This window comes from Oncorhynchus nerka, linkage group LG15 (genome assembly GCF_034236695.1).
Source record: "Oncorhynchus nerka isolate Pitt River linkage group LG15, Oner_Uvic_2.0, whole genome shotgun sequence".
Taxonomy (NCBI): domain Eukaryota; kingdom Metazoa; phylum Chordata; class Actinopteri; order Salmoniformes; family Salmonidae; genus Oncorhynchus; species Oncorhynchus nerka.
In genome coordinates, this window is record NC_088410.1 from 85,511,448 (window position 1) to 85,527,379 (window position 15,932).

At 36.5% G+C, this 15,932-nt stretch overlaps 1 pseudogene; it reads left to right on the forward strand.

Moving 5' to 3' along the window:
• Nucleotides 1-15,689, forward strand: part of LOC115115236 (kazrin-like) — a 634,395-nt pseudogene extending 618,706 nt beyond the window's left edge.
• The last annotated feature ends 243 nt before the right edge of the window (nt 15,690-15,932 follow it).

Here is a 15,932-nt window from a genome sequence, read left to right on the forward strand (position 1 = left end):
TACAGTACAGTAACCATATAGTAACAGTACCGTATTGTAACCGTATAGTAACAGTACCATAACCGTATAGTAACAGTACCGTATTGTAACCGTATAGTAACAGTACCGTATTGTAACCGTATAGTAACAGTAGTAAACCATATAGTAACAGTACAGTACAGTAACCATATAGTAACAGTACCGTATTGTAACCATATAGTAACAGTACCGTATTGTAACCGTATAGTAACAGTAGCATACTGTAACCGTATAGTAACAGTACAGTACAGTAACCATATAGTAACAGTACATATTGTAACCATATAGTAACAGTACCGTATTGTAACCGTATAGTAACAGTACTGTATTGTAACCGTATAGTAACAGTACCGTATTGTAACCGTATAGTAACAGTACAGTACAGTAACCATATAGTAACAGTACCGTATTGTAACCGTATAGTAACAGTACCGTATTGTAACCGTATAGTAACAGTACCGTATTGTAACCGTATAGTAACAACAGTACCGTACCGTATTGTAACTGTATAGTAACAGTACCGTAACCGTATAGTAACAGTACTGTATTGTAACCGTATAGTAACAGTAGCATATTGTAACCGTATAGTAACAGTAGCATATTGTAACCGTATAGTAACAGTACAGTACAATAACCATATAGTAACAATACTGTATTGTAACCGTATAGTAACAGTAGCATACTGTAACCGTATAGTAACAGTACTGTATTGTAACCGTATAGTAACAGTAGCATACTGTAACCGTATAGTAACAGTACAGTACAGTAACCATATAGTAACAGTACTGTATTGTAACCGTATAGTAACAGTACTGTATTGTAACCGTATAGTAACAGTACAGTACAGTAACCATATAGTAACAGTACCGTATTGTAACCGTATAGTAACAGTACCGTATTGTAACCGTATAGTAACAGTACTGTATTGTAACCGTATAGTAACAGTACAGTACAGTAACCATATAGTAACAGTACCGTATTGTAACCATATAGTAACAGTACCGTATTGTAACCGTATAGTAACAGTGCCGTATTGTAACTGTATAGTAACAGTAGCATACTGTAACCGTATAGTAACAGTACCGTATTGTAACCGTATAGTAACAGTACCGTATTGTAACCATATAGTAACAGTACAGTACAGTAACCATATAGTAACAGTACCGTATTGTAACCATATAGTAACAGTACCGTATTGTAACCGTATAGTAACAGTAGCATACTGTAACCGTATAGTAACAGTACAGTACAGTAACCATATAGTAACAGTACCGTAACCGTAGTAACAGTACCGTATTGTAACCGTATAGTAACAGTACCGTATTGTAACCGTATAGTAACAGTACTGTATTGTAACCGTATAGTAACAGTACAGTACAGTAACCATATAGTAACAGTACCGTATTGTAACCGTATAGTAACAGTACCGTATTGTAACTGTATAGTAACAGTACCGTATAGTAACAGTAACAGTACCGTATTGTAACCGTATAGTAACAGTACAGTATTGTAACCGTATAGTAACAGTACCGTATTGTAACCATATAGTAACAGTACCGTAGTACAGTAACCGTATAGTAACAGTACCGTATTGTAACTGTATAGTAACAGTAGTATACAGTAACCGTATAGTAACAGTACCGTATTGTAACCGTATAGTAACAGTACCGTATTGTAACCATATAGTAACAGTACAGTACAGTAACCATATAGTAACAGTACCGTATTGTAACCGTATAGTAACAGTACTGTATTGTAACCGTATAGTAACAGTAGCATATTGTAACCGTATAGTAACAGTACAGTACAGTAACCATATAGTAACAGTACCGTATTGTAACCGTATAGTAACAGTACCGTATTGTAACTGTATAGTATTGTAACCGTATAGTAACAGTACCGTATTGTAACCGTATAGTAACAGTACAGTATTGTAACCGTATAGTAACAGTACCGTATTGTAACCGTATAGTAACAGTACCGTATTGTAACGTAACAGTAACCGTATAGTAACAGTACCGTATAGTAACCGTATAGTAACAGTACCGTATTGTAACCGTATAGTAACAGTACCGTATTGTAACCGTATAGTAACAGTACCGTATAACCGTATAGTAACAGTACCGTAGTAACAGTATAGTAACAGTAGCATATTGTAACCGTATAGTAACAGTACATATTGTAACCGTATAGTAACAGTACATACAATAACCGTATAGTAACAGTACCGTATTGTAACCGTATAGTAACAGTACCATACTGTAACCGTATAGTAACAGTACATACGTAACCGTATAGTAACAGTACATATAGTAACAGTAACAGTACTGTATTGTAACCGTATAGTAACAGTACTGTATTGTAACCGTATAGTAACAGTACTGTATTGTAACCATATAGTAACAGTACCGTATTGTAACCGTATAGTAACAGTACCGTATTGTAACCGTATAGTAACAGTACTGTATTGTAACCGTATAGTAACAGTACAGTACAGTAACCATATAGTAACAGTACCGTATTGTAACCATATAGTAACAGTACCGTATTGTAACCGTATAGTAACAGTGCCGTATTGTAACTGTATAGTAACAGTAGCATACTGTAACCGTATAGTAACAGTACCGTATTGTAACCGTATAGTAACAGTACCGTATTGTAACCATATAGTAACAGTACAGTACAGTAACCATATAGTAACAGTACCGTATTGTAACCATATAGTAACAGTACCGTATTGTAACCGTATAGTAACAGTAGCATACTGTAACCGTATAGTAACAGTACAGTACAGTAACCATATAGTAACAGTACCGTATTGTAACCGTATAGTAACAGTACCGTATTGTAACCGTATAGTAACAGTACCGTATTGTAACTGTATAGTAACAGTACCGTATTGTAACCGTATAGTAACAGTACAGTACAGTAACCATATAGTAACAGTACCGTATTGTAACCGTATAGTAACAGTACCGTATTGTAACTGTATAGTAACAGTACCGTATTGTAACCGTATAGTAACAGTACCGTATTGTAACCGTATAGTAACAGTACTGTATTGTAACCGTATAGTAACAGTAGCATATTGTAACCGTATAGTAACAGTACAGTACAGTAACCGTATAGTAACAGTACCGTATTGTAACTGTATAGTAACAGTATTGTAACCGTATAGTAACAGTACCGTATTGTAACCGTATAGTAACAGTACCGTATTGTAACCGTATAGTAACAGTACCGTATTGTAACTGTATAGTAACAGTACCGTATTGTAACCGTATAGTAACAGTACATTGTAACCGTAAGTAACAGTATAGTAACAGTAACAGTACCGCATAACCATTAGTAACAGTAGTAACAGTACAACAGTACAATAACCATATAGTAACAGTACTGTATTGTAACCGTATAGTAACAGTAGCATACTGTAACCGTATAGTAACAGTACTGTATTGTAACCGTATAGTAACAGTAGCATACTGTAACCGTATAGTAACAGTACAGTACAGTAACCAACAGTAGTAACAGTAACAGTGTATTGTAACCGTATAGTAACAGTACTGTATTGTAACCGTATAGTAACAGTACAGTACAGTAACCATATAGTAACAGTACCGTATTGTAACCGTATAGTAACAGTAGTAACCGTATAGTAACAGTACCGTATTGTAACCGTATAGTAACAGTACCGTACAGTAACCGTATAGTAACAGTACCGTATTGTAACCGTATAGTAACAGTACCGTAGTATAGTAACAGTACCGTATTGTAACCGTATAGTAACAGTACATATTGTAACCATATAGTAACAGTACCGTATTGTAACCGTATAGTAACAGTACCGTATTGTAACCGTATAGTAACAGTACATACTGTAACCGTATAGTAACAGTACCGTATTGTAACCGTATAGTAACAGTACCGTATTGTAACCGTATAGTAACAGTACCGTACAGTAACCATATAGTAACAGTACCGTATTGTAACCATATAGTAACAGTACCGTATTGTAACCGTATAGTAACAGTAGCATACTGTAACCGTATAGTAACAGTACAGTACAGTAACCATATAGTAACAGTACCGTATTGTAACCGTATAGTAACAGTACCGTATTGTAACCGTATAGTAACAGTACCGTATTGTAACTGTATAGTAACAGTACCGTATTGTAACCGTATAGTAACAGTACCGTATTGTAACCATATAGTAACAGTACCGTATTGTAACCGTATAGTAACAGTACCGTATTGTAACCGTATAGTAACAGTACCGTATTGTAACCGTATAGTAACAGTACCGTATTGTAACCGTATAGTAACAGTACCGTATTGTAACCGTATAGTAACAGTACTGTATTGTAACCGTATAGTAACAGTACAGTACCGTATAGTAACAGTACATATAGTAACAGTACCGTATTGTAACCGTATAGTAACAGTACCGTATTGTAACCGTATAGTAACAGTACAGTATTGTAACCGTATAGTAACAGTACAGTACCGTATTGTAACCGTATAGTAACAGTACTGTATTGTAACCGTATAGTAACAGTACCGTATTGTAACCGTATAGTAACAGTACCGTATTGTAACCGTATAGTAACAGTACCGTATTGTAACCATATAGTAACAGTACCGTATTGTAACTATATAGTAACAGTACCGTATTGTAACCGTATAGTAACAGTACAGTATTGTAACCGTATAGTAACAGTACTGTATTGTAACCAGTATAGTAACAGTATAGTAACCGTATAGTAACAGTACCGTAACCGTATAGTAACAGTACCGTATTGTAACCGTATAGTAACAGTACTGTATTGTAACCGTATAGTAACATTAGCATACTGTAACCGTATAGTAACAGTACCGTATTGTAACCGTATAGTAACAGTACCGTATTGTAACCATATAGTAACAGTACAGTACAGTAACCATATAGTAACAGTACCGTATTGTAACCATATAGTAACAGTACCGTATTGTAACCGTATAGTAACAGTAGCATATTGTAACCGTATAGTAACAGTACAGTACAGTAACCATATAGTAACAGTACCGTATTGTAACCGTATAGTAACAGTACCGTATTGTAACCGTATAGTAACAGTACTGTATTGTAACCGTATAGTAACAGTACCGTATTGTAACCGTATAGTAACAGTACAGTACAGTAACCATATAGTAACAGTACCGTATTGTAACCGTATAGTAACAGTACCGTATTGTAACTGTATAGTAACAGTACCGTATTGTAACCGTATAGTAACAGTACCGTATTGTAACCGTATAGTAACAGTACCGTATTGTAACTGTATAGTAACAGTACCGTATTGTAACCGTATAGTAACAGTACTGTATTGTAACCGTATAGTAACAGTAGCATATTGTAACCGTATAGTAACAGTAGCATATTGTAACCGTATAGTAACAGTACAGTACAATAACCATATAGTAACAATACTGTATTGTAACCGTATAGTAACAGTACTGTATTGTAACCGTATAGTAACAGTAGCATACTGTAACCGTATAGTAACAGTACAGTACAGTAACCATATAGTAACAGTACTGTATTGTAACCGTATAGTAACAGTACTGTATTGTAACCGTAACAGTACAGTACAGTAACCATATAGTAACAGTACACCAGTAACAGTACCGTATTGTAACCGTATAGTAACAGTACCGTATAACCGTATAGTAACCGTATAGTAACAGTACAGTACAGTAACCGTATAGTAACAGTACATAACCATATAGTAACAGTACCGTATTGTAACCGTATAGTAACAGTACCGTATTGTAACCGTATAGTAACAGTACCGTATAGTAACCGTATAGTAACAGTACCGTAGTAACCATATAGTAACAGTACCGTATTGTAACCGTATAGTAACAGTACCGTATTGTAACCGTATAGTAACAGTACCATACTGTAACCGTATAGTAACAGTACATACAGTAACCGTATAGTAACAGTACCGTATTGTAACCGTATAGTAACAGTACCGTATTGTAACCATATAGTAACAGTACCGTACAGTAACCATATAGTAACAGTACCGTATTGTAACCGTATAGTAACAGTACCGTATTGTAACCGTATAGTAACAGTACGTATTGTAACCGTATAGTAACAGTACAGTACAGTAACCATATAGTAACAGTACCGTATTGTAACAGTACCGTAGTAACCGTATAGTAACAGTACCGTATTGTAACCGTATAGTAACAGTACCGTATTGTAACAGTATATAACAGTACAGTACTAACCATATAGTAACAGTACATATTGTAACCGTATAGTAACAGTACCGTATTGTAACCGTATAGTAACAGTACCGTATTGTAACCGTATAGTAACAGTACCGTATTGTAACCGTATAGTAACAGTACCGTGTATTGTAACCGTATAGTAACAGTACCGTATTGTAACCGTATAGTAACAGTACATATTGTAACCGTATAGTAACAGTACCGTATTGTAACCGTATAGTAACAGTACCGTACAGTAACCGTATAGTAACAGTACCGTATTGTAACCGTATAGTAACAGTACCGTATTGTAACCGTATAGTAACAGTACAGTATTGTAACCATATAGTAACAGTACATATTGTAACCGTATAGTAACAGTACAGTACAAACCATATAGTAACAGTACCGTATTGTAACCGTATAGTAACAGTACCGTATTGTAACCGTATAGTAACAGTACAGTACAGTAACCATATAGTAACAGTACCGTACCATATAGTAACAGTACCGTATTGTAACCGTATAGTAACAGTACCGTGTATTGTAACCGTATAGTAACAGTACATATTGTAACCGTATAGTAACAGTACAGTACAGTAACCATATAGTAACAGTACCGTATTGTAACCGTATAGTAACAGTACCGTATTGTAACCGTATAGTAACAGTACTGTATTGTAACCGTATAGTAACAGTACAGTACAGTAACCATATAGTAACAGTACCGTATTGTAACCGTATAGTAACAGTACCGTATTGTAACTGTATAGTAACAGTACCGTACAGTAACAGTACCGTATTGTAACCGTATAGTAACAGTACCGTATTGTAACTGTATAGTAACAGTACCGTATTGTAACCGTATAGTAACAGTACTGTATTGTAACCGTATAGTAACAGTAGCATATTGTAACCGTATAGTAACAGTAGCATATTGTAACCGTATAGTAACAGTAGCAGTATTGTAACCGTATAGTAACAGTAACAGTATTGTAACCATATAGTAACAGTACTGTATTGTAACCGTATAGTAACAGTAGCATACTGTAACCGTATAGTAACAGTACAGTACAATAACCATATAGTAACAGTACTGTATTGTAACCGTATAGTAACAGTACATATTGTAACCGTATAGTAACAGTACAGTACAGTAACCATATAGTAACAGTACCGTATTGTAACCGTATAGTAACAGTACCGTATTGTAACCGTATAGTAACAGTACTGTATTGTAACCGTATAGTAACAGTACAGTACAGTAACCATATAGTAACAGTACCGTATTGTAACCATATAGTAACAGTACCGTATTGTAACCGTATAGTAACAGTGCCGTATTGTAACTGTATAGTAACAGTAGCATACTGTAACCGTATAGTAACAGTACCGTATTGTAACCGTATAGTAACAGTACCGTATTGTAACCATATAGTAACAGTACAGTACAGTAACCAGTAACAGTGTAACCATATAGTAACAGTACCGTATTGTAACCGTATAGTAACAGTACCGCATTGTAACCGTATAGTAACAGTACAGTACTGTAACCATATAGTAACAGTACAGTACAGTAACCATATAGTAACAGTACCGTATTGTAACCGTATAGTAACAGTACCGTATTGTAACCGTATAGTAACAGTACCGTATTGTAACCGTATAGTAACAGTACAGTACAGTAACCATATAGTAACAGTACCGTATTGTAACCGTATAGTAACAGTACCGTATTGTAACTGTATAGTAACAGTACCGTATTGTAACCGTATAGTAACAGTACCGTATTGTAACCGTATAGTAACAGTACTGTATTGTAACCGTATAGTAACAGTAGCATATTGTAACCGTATAGTAACAGTACAGTACAGTAACCATATAGTAACAGTACCGTATTGTAACCGTATAGTAACAGTACCGTATTGTAACTGTATAGTATTGTAACCGTATAGTAACAGTACCGTATTGTAACCGTATAGTAACAGTACCGTATTGTAACCGTATAGTAACAGTACCGTATTGTAACCGTATAGTAACAGTACCGTATTGTAACCGTATAGTAACAGTACTGCATTGTAACCGTATAGTAACAGTAGCATATTGTAACCGTATAGTAACAGTAGCATATTGTAACCGTATAGTAACAGTACAGTACAATAACCATATAGTAACAATACTGTATTGTAACCGTATAGTAACAGTAGCATACTGTAACCGTATAGTAACAGTACTGTATTGTAACCGTATAGTAACAGTAGCATACTGTAACCGTATAGTAACAGTACAGTACAGTAACCATATAGTAACAGTACCGTATTGTAACCGTATAGTAACAGTACTGTATTGTAACCGTAGTAACAGTACAGTGTAACCGTATAGTAACAGTACCGTATTGTAACCGTATAGTAACAGTACCGTATTGTAACCGTATAGTAACAGTACCGTATTGTAACCGTATAGTAACAGTACCGTATTGTAACCGTATAGTAACAGTACATATTGTAACCGTATAGTAACAGTACAGTACAGTACCGTAACCATATAGTAACAGTACCGTGTATTGTAACCGTATAGTAACAGTACCGTATTGTAACCGTATAGTAACAGTACAGTACAGTAACCATATAGTAACAGTACAGTACAGTAACCATATAGTAACAGTACCGTATTGTAACCGTATAGTAACAGTACCGTATTGTAACCGTATAGTAACAGTACAGTACAGTAACCATATAGTAACAGTACCGTATTGTAACCGTATAGTAACAGTACCGTATTGTAACCGTATAGTAACAGTACCGTATTGTAACTGTATAGTAACAGTACCGTATTGTAACCGTATAGTAACAGTACCGTATAACAACAGTACCGTATTGTAACCGTATAGTAACAGTACCGTATTGTAACCGTATAGTAACAGTACCGTATGTAACTGTATAGTAACAGTACCGTATAGTAACAGTAATTGTAACCAGTATAGTAACAGTAACCGTATAGTAACAGTACCGTAACCGTATAGTAACAGTAGCATATTGTAACCGTATAGTAACAGTACAGTAAACCATATAGTAACAGTACCGTATTGTAACCGTATAGTAACAGTACCGCATTGTAACCGTATAGTAACAGTACAGTATTGTAACCATATAGTAACAGTAACCGTATTGTAACATAGTAACATAGTAACAGTACTGTATTGTAACCGTATAGTAACAGTACATTGTAACCATATAGTAACAGTACCGTATTGTAACCATATAGTAACAGTACCGTAACATTGTAACCGTATAGTAACAGTACCGTATTGTAACTGTATAGTAACAGTACCGTATTGTAACCGTATAGTAACAGTACCGTATTGTAACCGTATAGTAACAGTACCGTATTGTAACCGTATAGTAACAGTACCGTATTGTAACTGTATAGTAACAGTACCGTATTGTAACCGTATAGTAACAGTACTGCATTGTAACCGTATAGTAACAGTAGCATATTGTAACCGTATAGTAACAGTAGCATATTGTAACCGTATAGTAACAGTACAGTACAGTAACCATATAGTAACAATACTGTATTGTAACCGTATAGTAACAGTAGCATACTGTAACCGTATAGTAACAGTACTGTATTGTAACCGTATAGTAACAGTAGCATACTGTAACCGTATAGTAACAGTACAGTACAGTAACCATATAGTAACAGTACTGTATTGTAACCGTATAGTAACAGTACTGTATTGTAACCGTATAGTAACAGTACAGTACAGTAACCATATAGTAACAGTACCGTAGTAACCGTATAGTAACAGTACCGTATTGTAACCGTATGTAACCGTATAGTAACAGTACAGTACAGTATTGTAACCATATAGTAACAGTACAGTATTGTAACCATATAGTAACAGTACCGTATAACCGTAGTAACAGTACCGTATTGTAACCGTATAGTAACAGTACTGTATAGTAACAGTAATACTGTAACCGTATAGTAACAGTACCGTATTGTAACCGTATAGTAACAGTACCGTATTGTAACCATATAGTAACAGTACATATAGTAACATATAGTAACAGTACCGTATTGTAACCGTATAGTAACAGTACTGTATTGTAACCGTATAGTAACAGTAGCGTATTGTAACCGTATAGTAACAGTACTGTATTGTAACCGTATAGTAACAGTACCGTATTGTAACCGTATAGTAACAGTACTGTATTGTAACCGTATAGTAACAGTAGCATATTGTAACCGTATAGTAACAGTACCGTATTGTAACCGTATAGTAACAGTACCGTATTGTAACTGTATAGTAACAGTACCGTATTGTAACCGTATAGTAACAGTACCGTATTGTAACCGTATAGTAACAGTACCGTATTGTAACAGTACTGTAACCGTATAGTAACAGTACATATTGTAACCGTATAGTAACAGTAGCATATTGTAACCGTATAGTAACAGTACAGTACACCATATAGTAACAGTACCGTATTGTAACCGTATAGTAACAGTAGCATACTGTAACCGTATAGTAACAGTACTGTATTGTAACCGTATAGTAACAGTAGCATACTAGTAACCAGGTATAGTACAGTAACAGTAACAGTACATAACCATATAGTAACAGTACCGTATTGTAACCATATAGTAACAGTACCGTATTGTAACCGTATAGTAACAGTACATACAGCAACTGTAACCATATAGTAACAGTACAGTACAGTAACCATATAGTAACAGTACAGTACAGTAACCATATAGGAACAGTACCGTATTGTAACCGTATAGTAACAGTACTGTATTGTAACCGTATAGTAACAGTACTGTATTGTAACCGTATAGTAACAGTACAGTACAGTAACCATATAGTAACAGTACCGTATTGTAACCGTATAGTAACAGTACCGTATTGTAACTGTATAGTAACAGTAATTGTAACATAGTAACAGTACCGTATTGTAACCGTATAGTAACAGTACCGTATTGTAACTGTATAGTAACAGTACCGTATTGTAACCGTATAGTAACAGTACTGCATTGTAACCGTATAGTAACAGTAGCATATTGTAACCGTATAGTAACAGTAGCATATTGTAACCGTATAGTAACAGTACAGTACAGTAACCATATAGTAACAATACTGTATTGTAACCGTATAGTAACAGTAGCATACTGTAACCGTATAGTAACAGTACTGTATTGTAACCGTATAGTAACAGTAGCATACTGTAACCGTATAGTAACAGTACAGTACAGTAACCATATAGTAACAGTACTGTATTGTAACCGTATAGTAACAGTACAGTACAGTAACCATATAGTAACAGTACCGTATTGTAACCGTATAGTAACAGTACTGTATTGTAACCGTATAGTAACAGTACTGTATTGTAACCGTATAGTAACAGTACAGTACAGTAACCATATAGTAACAGTACCGTATTGTAACCGTATAGTAACAGTACTGTATTGTAACCATATAGTAACAGTACCGTATTGTAACCGTATAGTAACAGTAGCGTATTGTAACCGTATAGTAACAGTACTGTATTGTAACCGTATAGTAACAGTACCATATTGTAACCGTATAGTAACAGTACAGTACAATAACCATATAGTAACAATACTGTATTGTAACCATATAGTAACAGTACTGTATTGTAACCGTATAGTAACAGTACAGTACAGTAACCATATAGTAACAGTACCGTATTGTAACCGTATAGTAACAGTACTGTATTGTAACCATATAGTAACAGTACCGTATTGTAACCGTATAGTAACAGTACTGTATTGTAACCGTATAGTAACAGTAACCATATAGTAACTGTATTGTAACCGTATAGTAACAGTACTGTATTGTAACCATAACAGTAGCGTATTGTAACCGTATAGTAACAGTACTGTATTGTAACCGTATAGTAACAGTACCGTATTGTAACCGTATAGTAACAGTACTGTATTGTAACCGTATAGTAACAGTAGCGTATTGTAACCGTATAGTAACAGTACAGTACAGTAACCGTGAAGTAACAGTTCAGTACAGTAACCGTGAAGTAACAGTACAGTATTCTAATCATATAGTAACAGCACAGTAACCGTATAGTAACAGTACCGTATTGTAACCGTAAAATAACAGTACTGTATTGTAACAATACCATATTGTAACCACATAGTAACAATAGCGTATCGTAACCATATAGTAACAGTACCGTATTGTAACCGCATAGTAACAGTACTGTATTGTAACAATAACATATTGTAACCACATAGTAACAATAGTGTATCGTAACCATATAGTAACAGTAAAATTGTGTAACCGTATAGTAACAGTACTGTATTGTAACCGTATAGTAACAATAGTGTATTGTGACAATAGTGTATTGTAACCGTATAGTAACAATAGCGTATTGTAACCGTATAGTAACAATACCGTATAGTAACAATACAGTATTGCAACCGTATAGTAACAATACAGTTTTGCAACCGTATAGTCACACTACAGTATTGTAACCGTACAGTAACAATACAGCATTATAACCGTACAGTAACAATACAGCATTGTAACCTTATAGTAACAACACAGCATTGTAACCGTACAGTAACAATACAGTTTTGTAACCGTACAGTAACAATACAGTATGGTAACTGTACAGTAACAATACAGTATGGTAACCGTACAGTAACAATACAGTATGGTAACCGTACAGTAACAATACAGTTTTGCAACCGTACAGTAACAATACAGTATGGTAAACGTACAGTAACAATACAGTATGGTAACTGTACAGTAACAATACAGTATGGTAACCGTACAGTAACAATACAGTTTTGTAACCGTACAGTAACAATACAGTATGGTAACCGTACAGTAACAATACAGTATGGTAACCGTACAGTAACAATAAAGTATGGTAACCGTACAGTAACAATACAGTTTTGTAACTGTACAGTAACAATACAGTATGGTAACTGTATAGTAACAATACAGTATTGTAACTTTATAATAACAGTACCGTATTGTAACCGTATAGTAACAGCACCGTATTGTAACCGTATAGTAACACCGTATAGTAACAATAGCGTATTGTAACCATAGAGTAACAGTAGCGAATTGTAACTGTATAGTAACAGTACTGTATTGTAACTGTATAGTAACAGTACTGTAATGTAACCGTATAGTAACAATACAGTATTGTAACTGTATAGTAACAGTAGCGTATTGTAACCGTATAGTAACAGTACCGTATATTAACCGTATAGTAACAATACCGTATTGTAACTGTATAGTAACAGTACTGTATTGTAACTGTATAGTAACAGTAGCGTATATTAACCGTATAGTAACAATACCGTATTGTAACTGTATAGTAACAGTACTGTATTGTAACTGTATAGTAACAGTAGCGTATTGTAATCTTATAGTAACAGTACTGTAACTGTACAGTAACAGTACTGTATGTGTGTTGTTGGTGTGCAGGTGCTGCAGGCTCGCCGGGCCCAGTGTGAGCACCAGCACCAGGACCCTGTAGTTTGGACCTGCCACAGAGTCATGAAGTGGATCAGAGACATAGACCTAAAAGTGTGTCTTTCTCCTACAACAGAAACATCAGAATAGACCTGGACTCCGTTCTAACTGTCTCCATTTTGGGGCCAATAGACTGGTGTATACTCTGTTTACATCCTGATAGGGGAGGATGAGTAAAATTGAGACAAGTTGCTTGTTTGCCATTGTTGTTCTTGAATAAATCGGAAAACCTCCTCTGTCTCGCTAAACATTCTGTTTCTATGTCCCACTGTCCAGGAGTATGCTGACAGTCTCCATGGCAGGGGAGTCCATGGTGCTATGCTGGCTCTAGACCCCTCCTTTGATGCAGATGCCATGGGCAGGGCCCTGGGAATCCCCAGCCACAAACACATGCTCCATCGGCACCTATATGAGGAGATGAAGGCTCTCGCCATCCCTGCCAGGTGATTAGTCTTGCTCTATCATTTATGGTTTTAAGCTCCTTAGCAATAGTAATAAGTGGAATGTTTTGTTGAGGAAGTGTTCACAGCAGTGAGCTCAATTAAATCTCCCCTCCTTCCTACTACTTGCAGGCATAGTCGTGTTGAGCAGGATTGTGATACGTCGGGAACCCCACCACAATCACCTTCTGTTGTTAGCCGCTATAATGACGAGAGTGTCTCCATGAGACGAAGACCAGGCAAGGTAGCAAGAAACTACTTTAATAACAATTTCATTCAAGAAGACTCCAAATAATACATGTTATAAAGATGATAGTTATTCAAACTTGTACTGCAGATATTCAAACTGAGGCTGTATTTTTCCACTGGGTAAAAGCTCTGTTTTGCTTTGTGACTCATTCTTCCTTTCATTTTCCCAGAGTCCTCTAAGGTTCAGCCCAAAGACAGCCATTGGACGGGGCCTTGGTTACCATGGCAGCTGTGGATCTCTGCCCAGAGAGGCGCGGGTGCAGGCTGTGCCCAGGACGAAGGGCAGTCCCATGCACACCTACAACAGTGTTGAGATCACCAATGTCTAAACTATGCAGCGCCACCAAGGATTTGAATGCAGTTCCCATTTAGCCTGAGGTGGATACTGGTGGTTGGACTCAGAGTCAACATTATACCTGCTTGTTGACAGTCTAAGTTTTCATCTTATTTTTGGGAATCAAAATCTTTTTCAACTTTTGAGACATTTTCTTTCTTTTGTTGTACAGTAAATGTCAATAGATCAGTGGACGTAATGCCTTATGTTTGAATCGGGAAAACTATGAAAATGTGGTAACATTCAAAATTCCACATTGCAACACTGGTGCCATGTTTCCTTTCTAAGAATGAACATCACAACATTTCTTTATCAAGGCATCTGTTGTAACATCTATCAAGGATCATTATGCTAATAATGTGTTTCCGCATATCAAACAAAAGAATGTTGACGTCTAAAGGAAAAAGTCACTTCTGGGCAATAAAACAAACCATCCCAAGTCCATGGAGGCTGAAAGTGGTCTGTTCCTGATGTTGATGAAAATGTAGCCATGCGAGGAGGACACATGGAAGGAAGACGCCTGATGTCCTGGTTCTTTGATGTCTATGCCCTGTTTCCTGTATCTCACTGTCTGGCCTGCCTCCCCCTGCAGGGGTCAGATGTTGGCATGTATAGGTTTCCTGTAACTCACTGTCTGGCCTGCCTCCCCCTGCAGGGGTCTGATGTTGGCATGTATAGGTTTCCTGTATCTCACTGTCTGGCCTGCCTCCCCCTGCAGGGGTCTGATGTTGGCATGTATAGGTTTCCTGTATCTCACTGTCTGGCCTGCCTCCCCCTGCAGGGGTCTGATGTTGGCATGTATAGGTTTCCTGTATCTCACTGTCTGGCCTGCCTCCCCCTGCAGGGGTCTGATGTTGGCATGTATAGGTTTCCTGTATCTCACTGTCTGGCCTGCCTCCCCCTGCAGGGGTCTGATGTTGGCATGTATAGGTTTCCTGTATCTCACTGTCTGGCCTGCCTCCCCCTGCAGGGGTCTGATGTTGGCATGTATAGGTTTCCTGTAACTCACTGTCTGGGCTGCCTCCCCCTGCAGGGGTCTGATGTTGGCATGTATAGGTTTCCTGTATCTCACTGTCTGGCCTGCCTCCCCCTGCAGG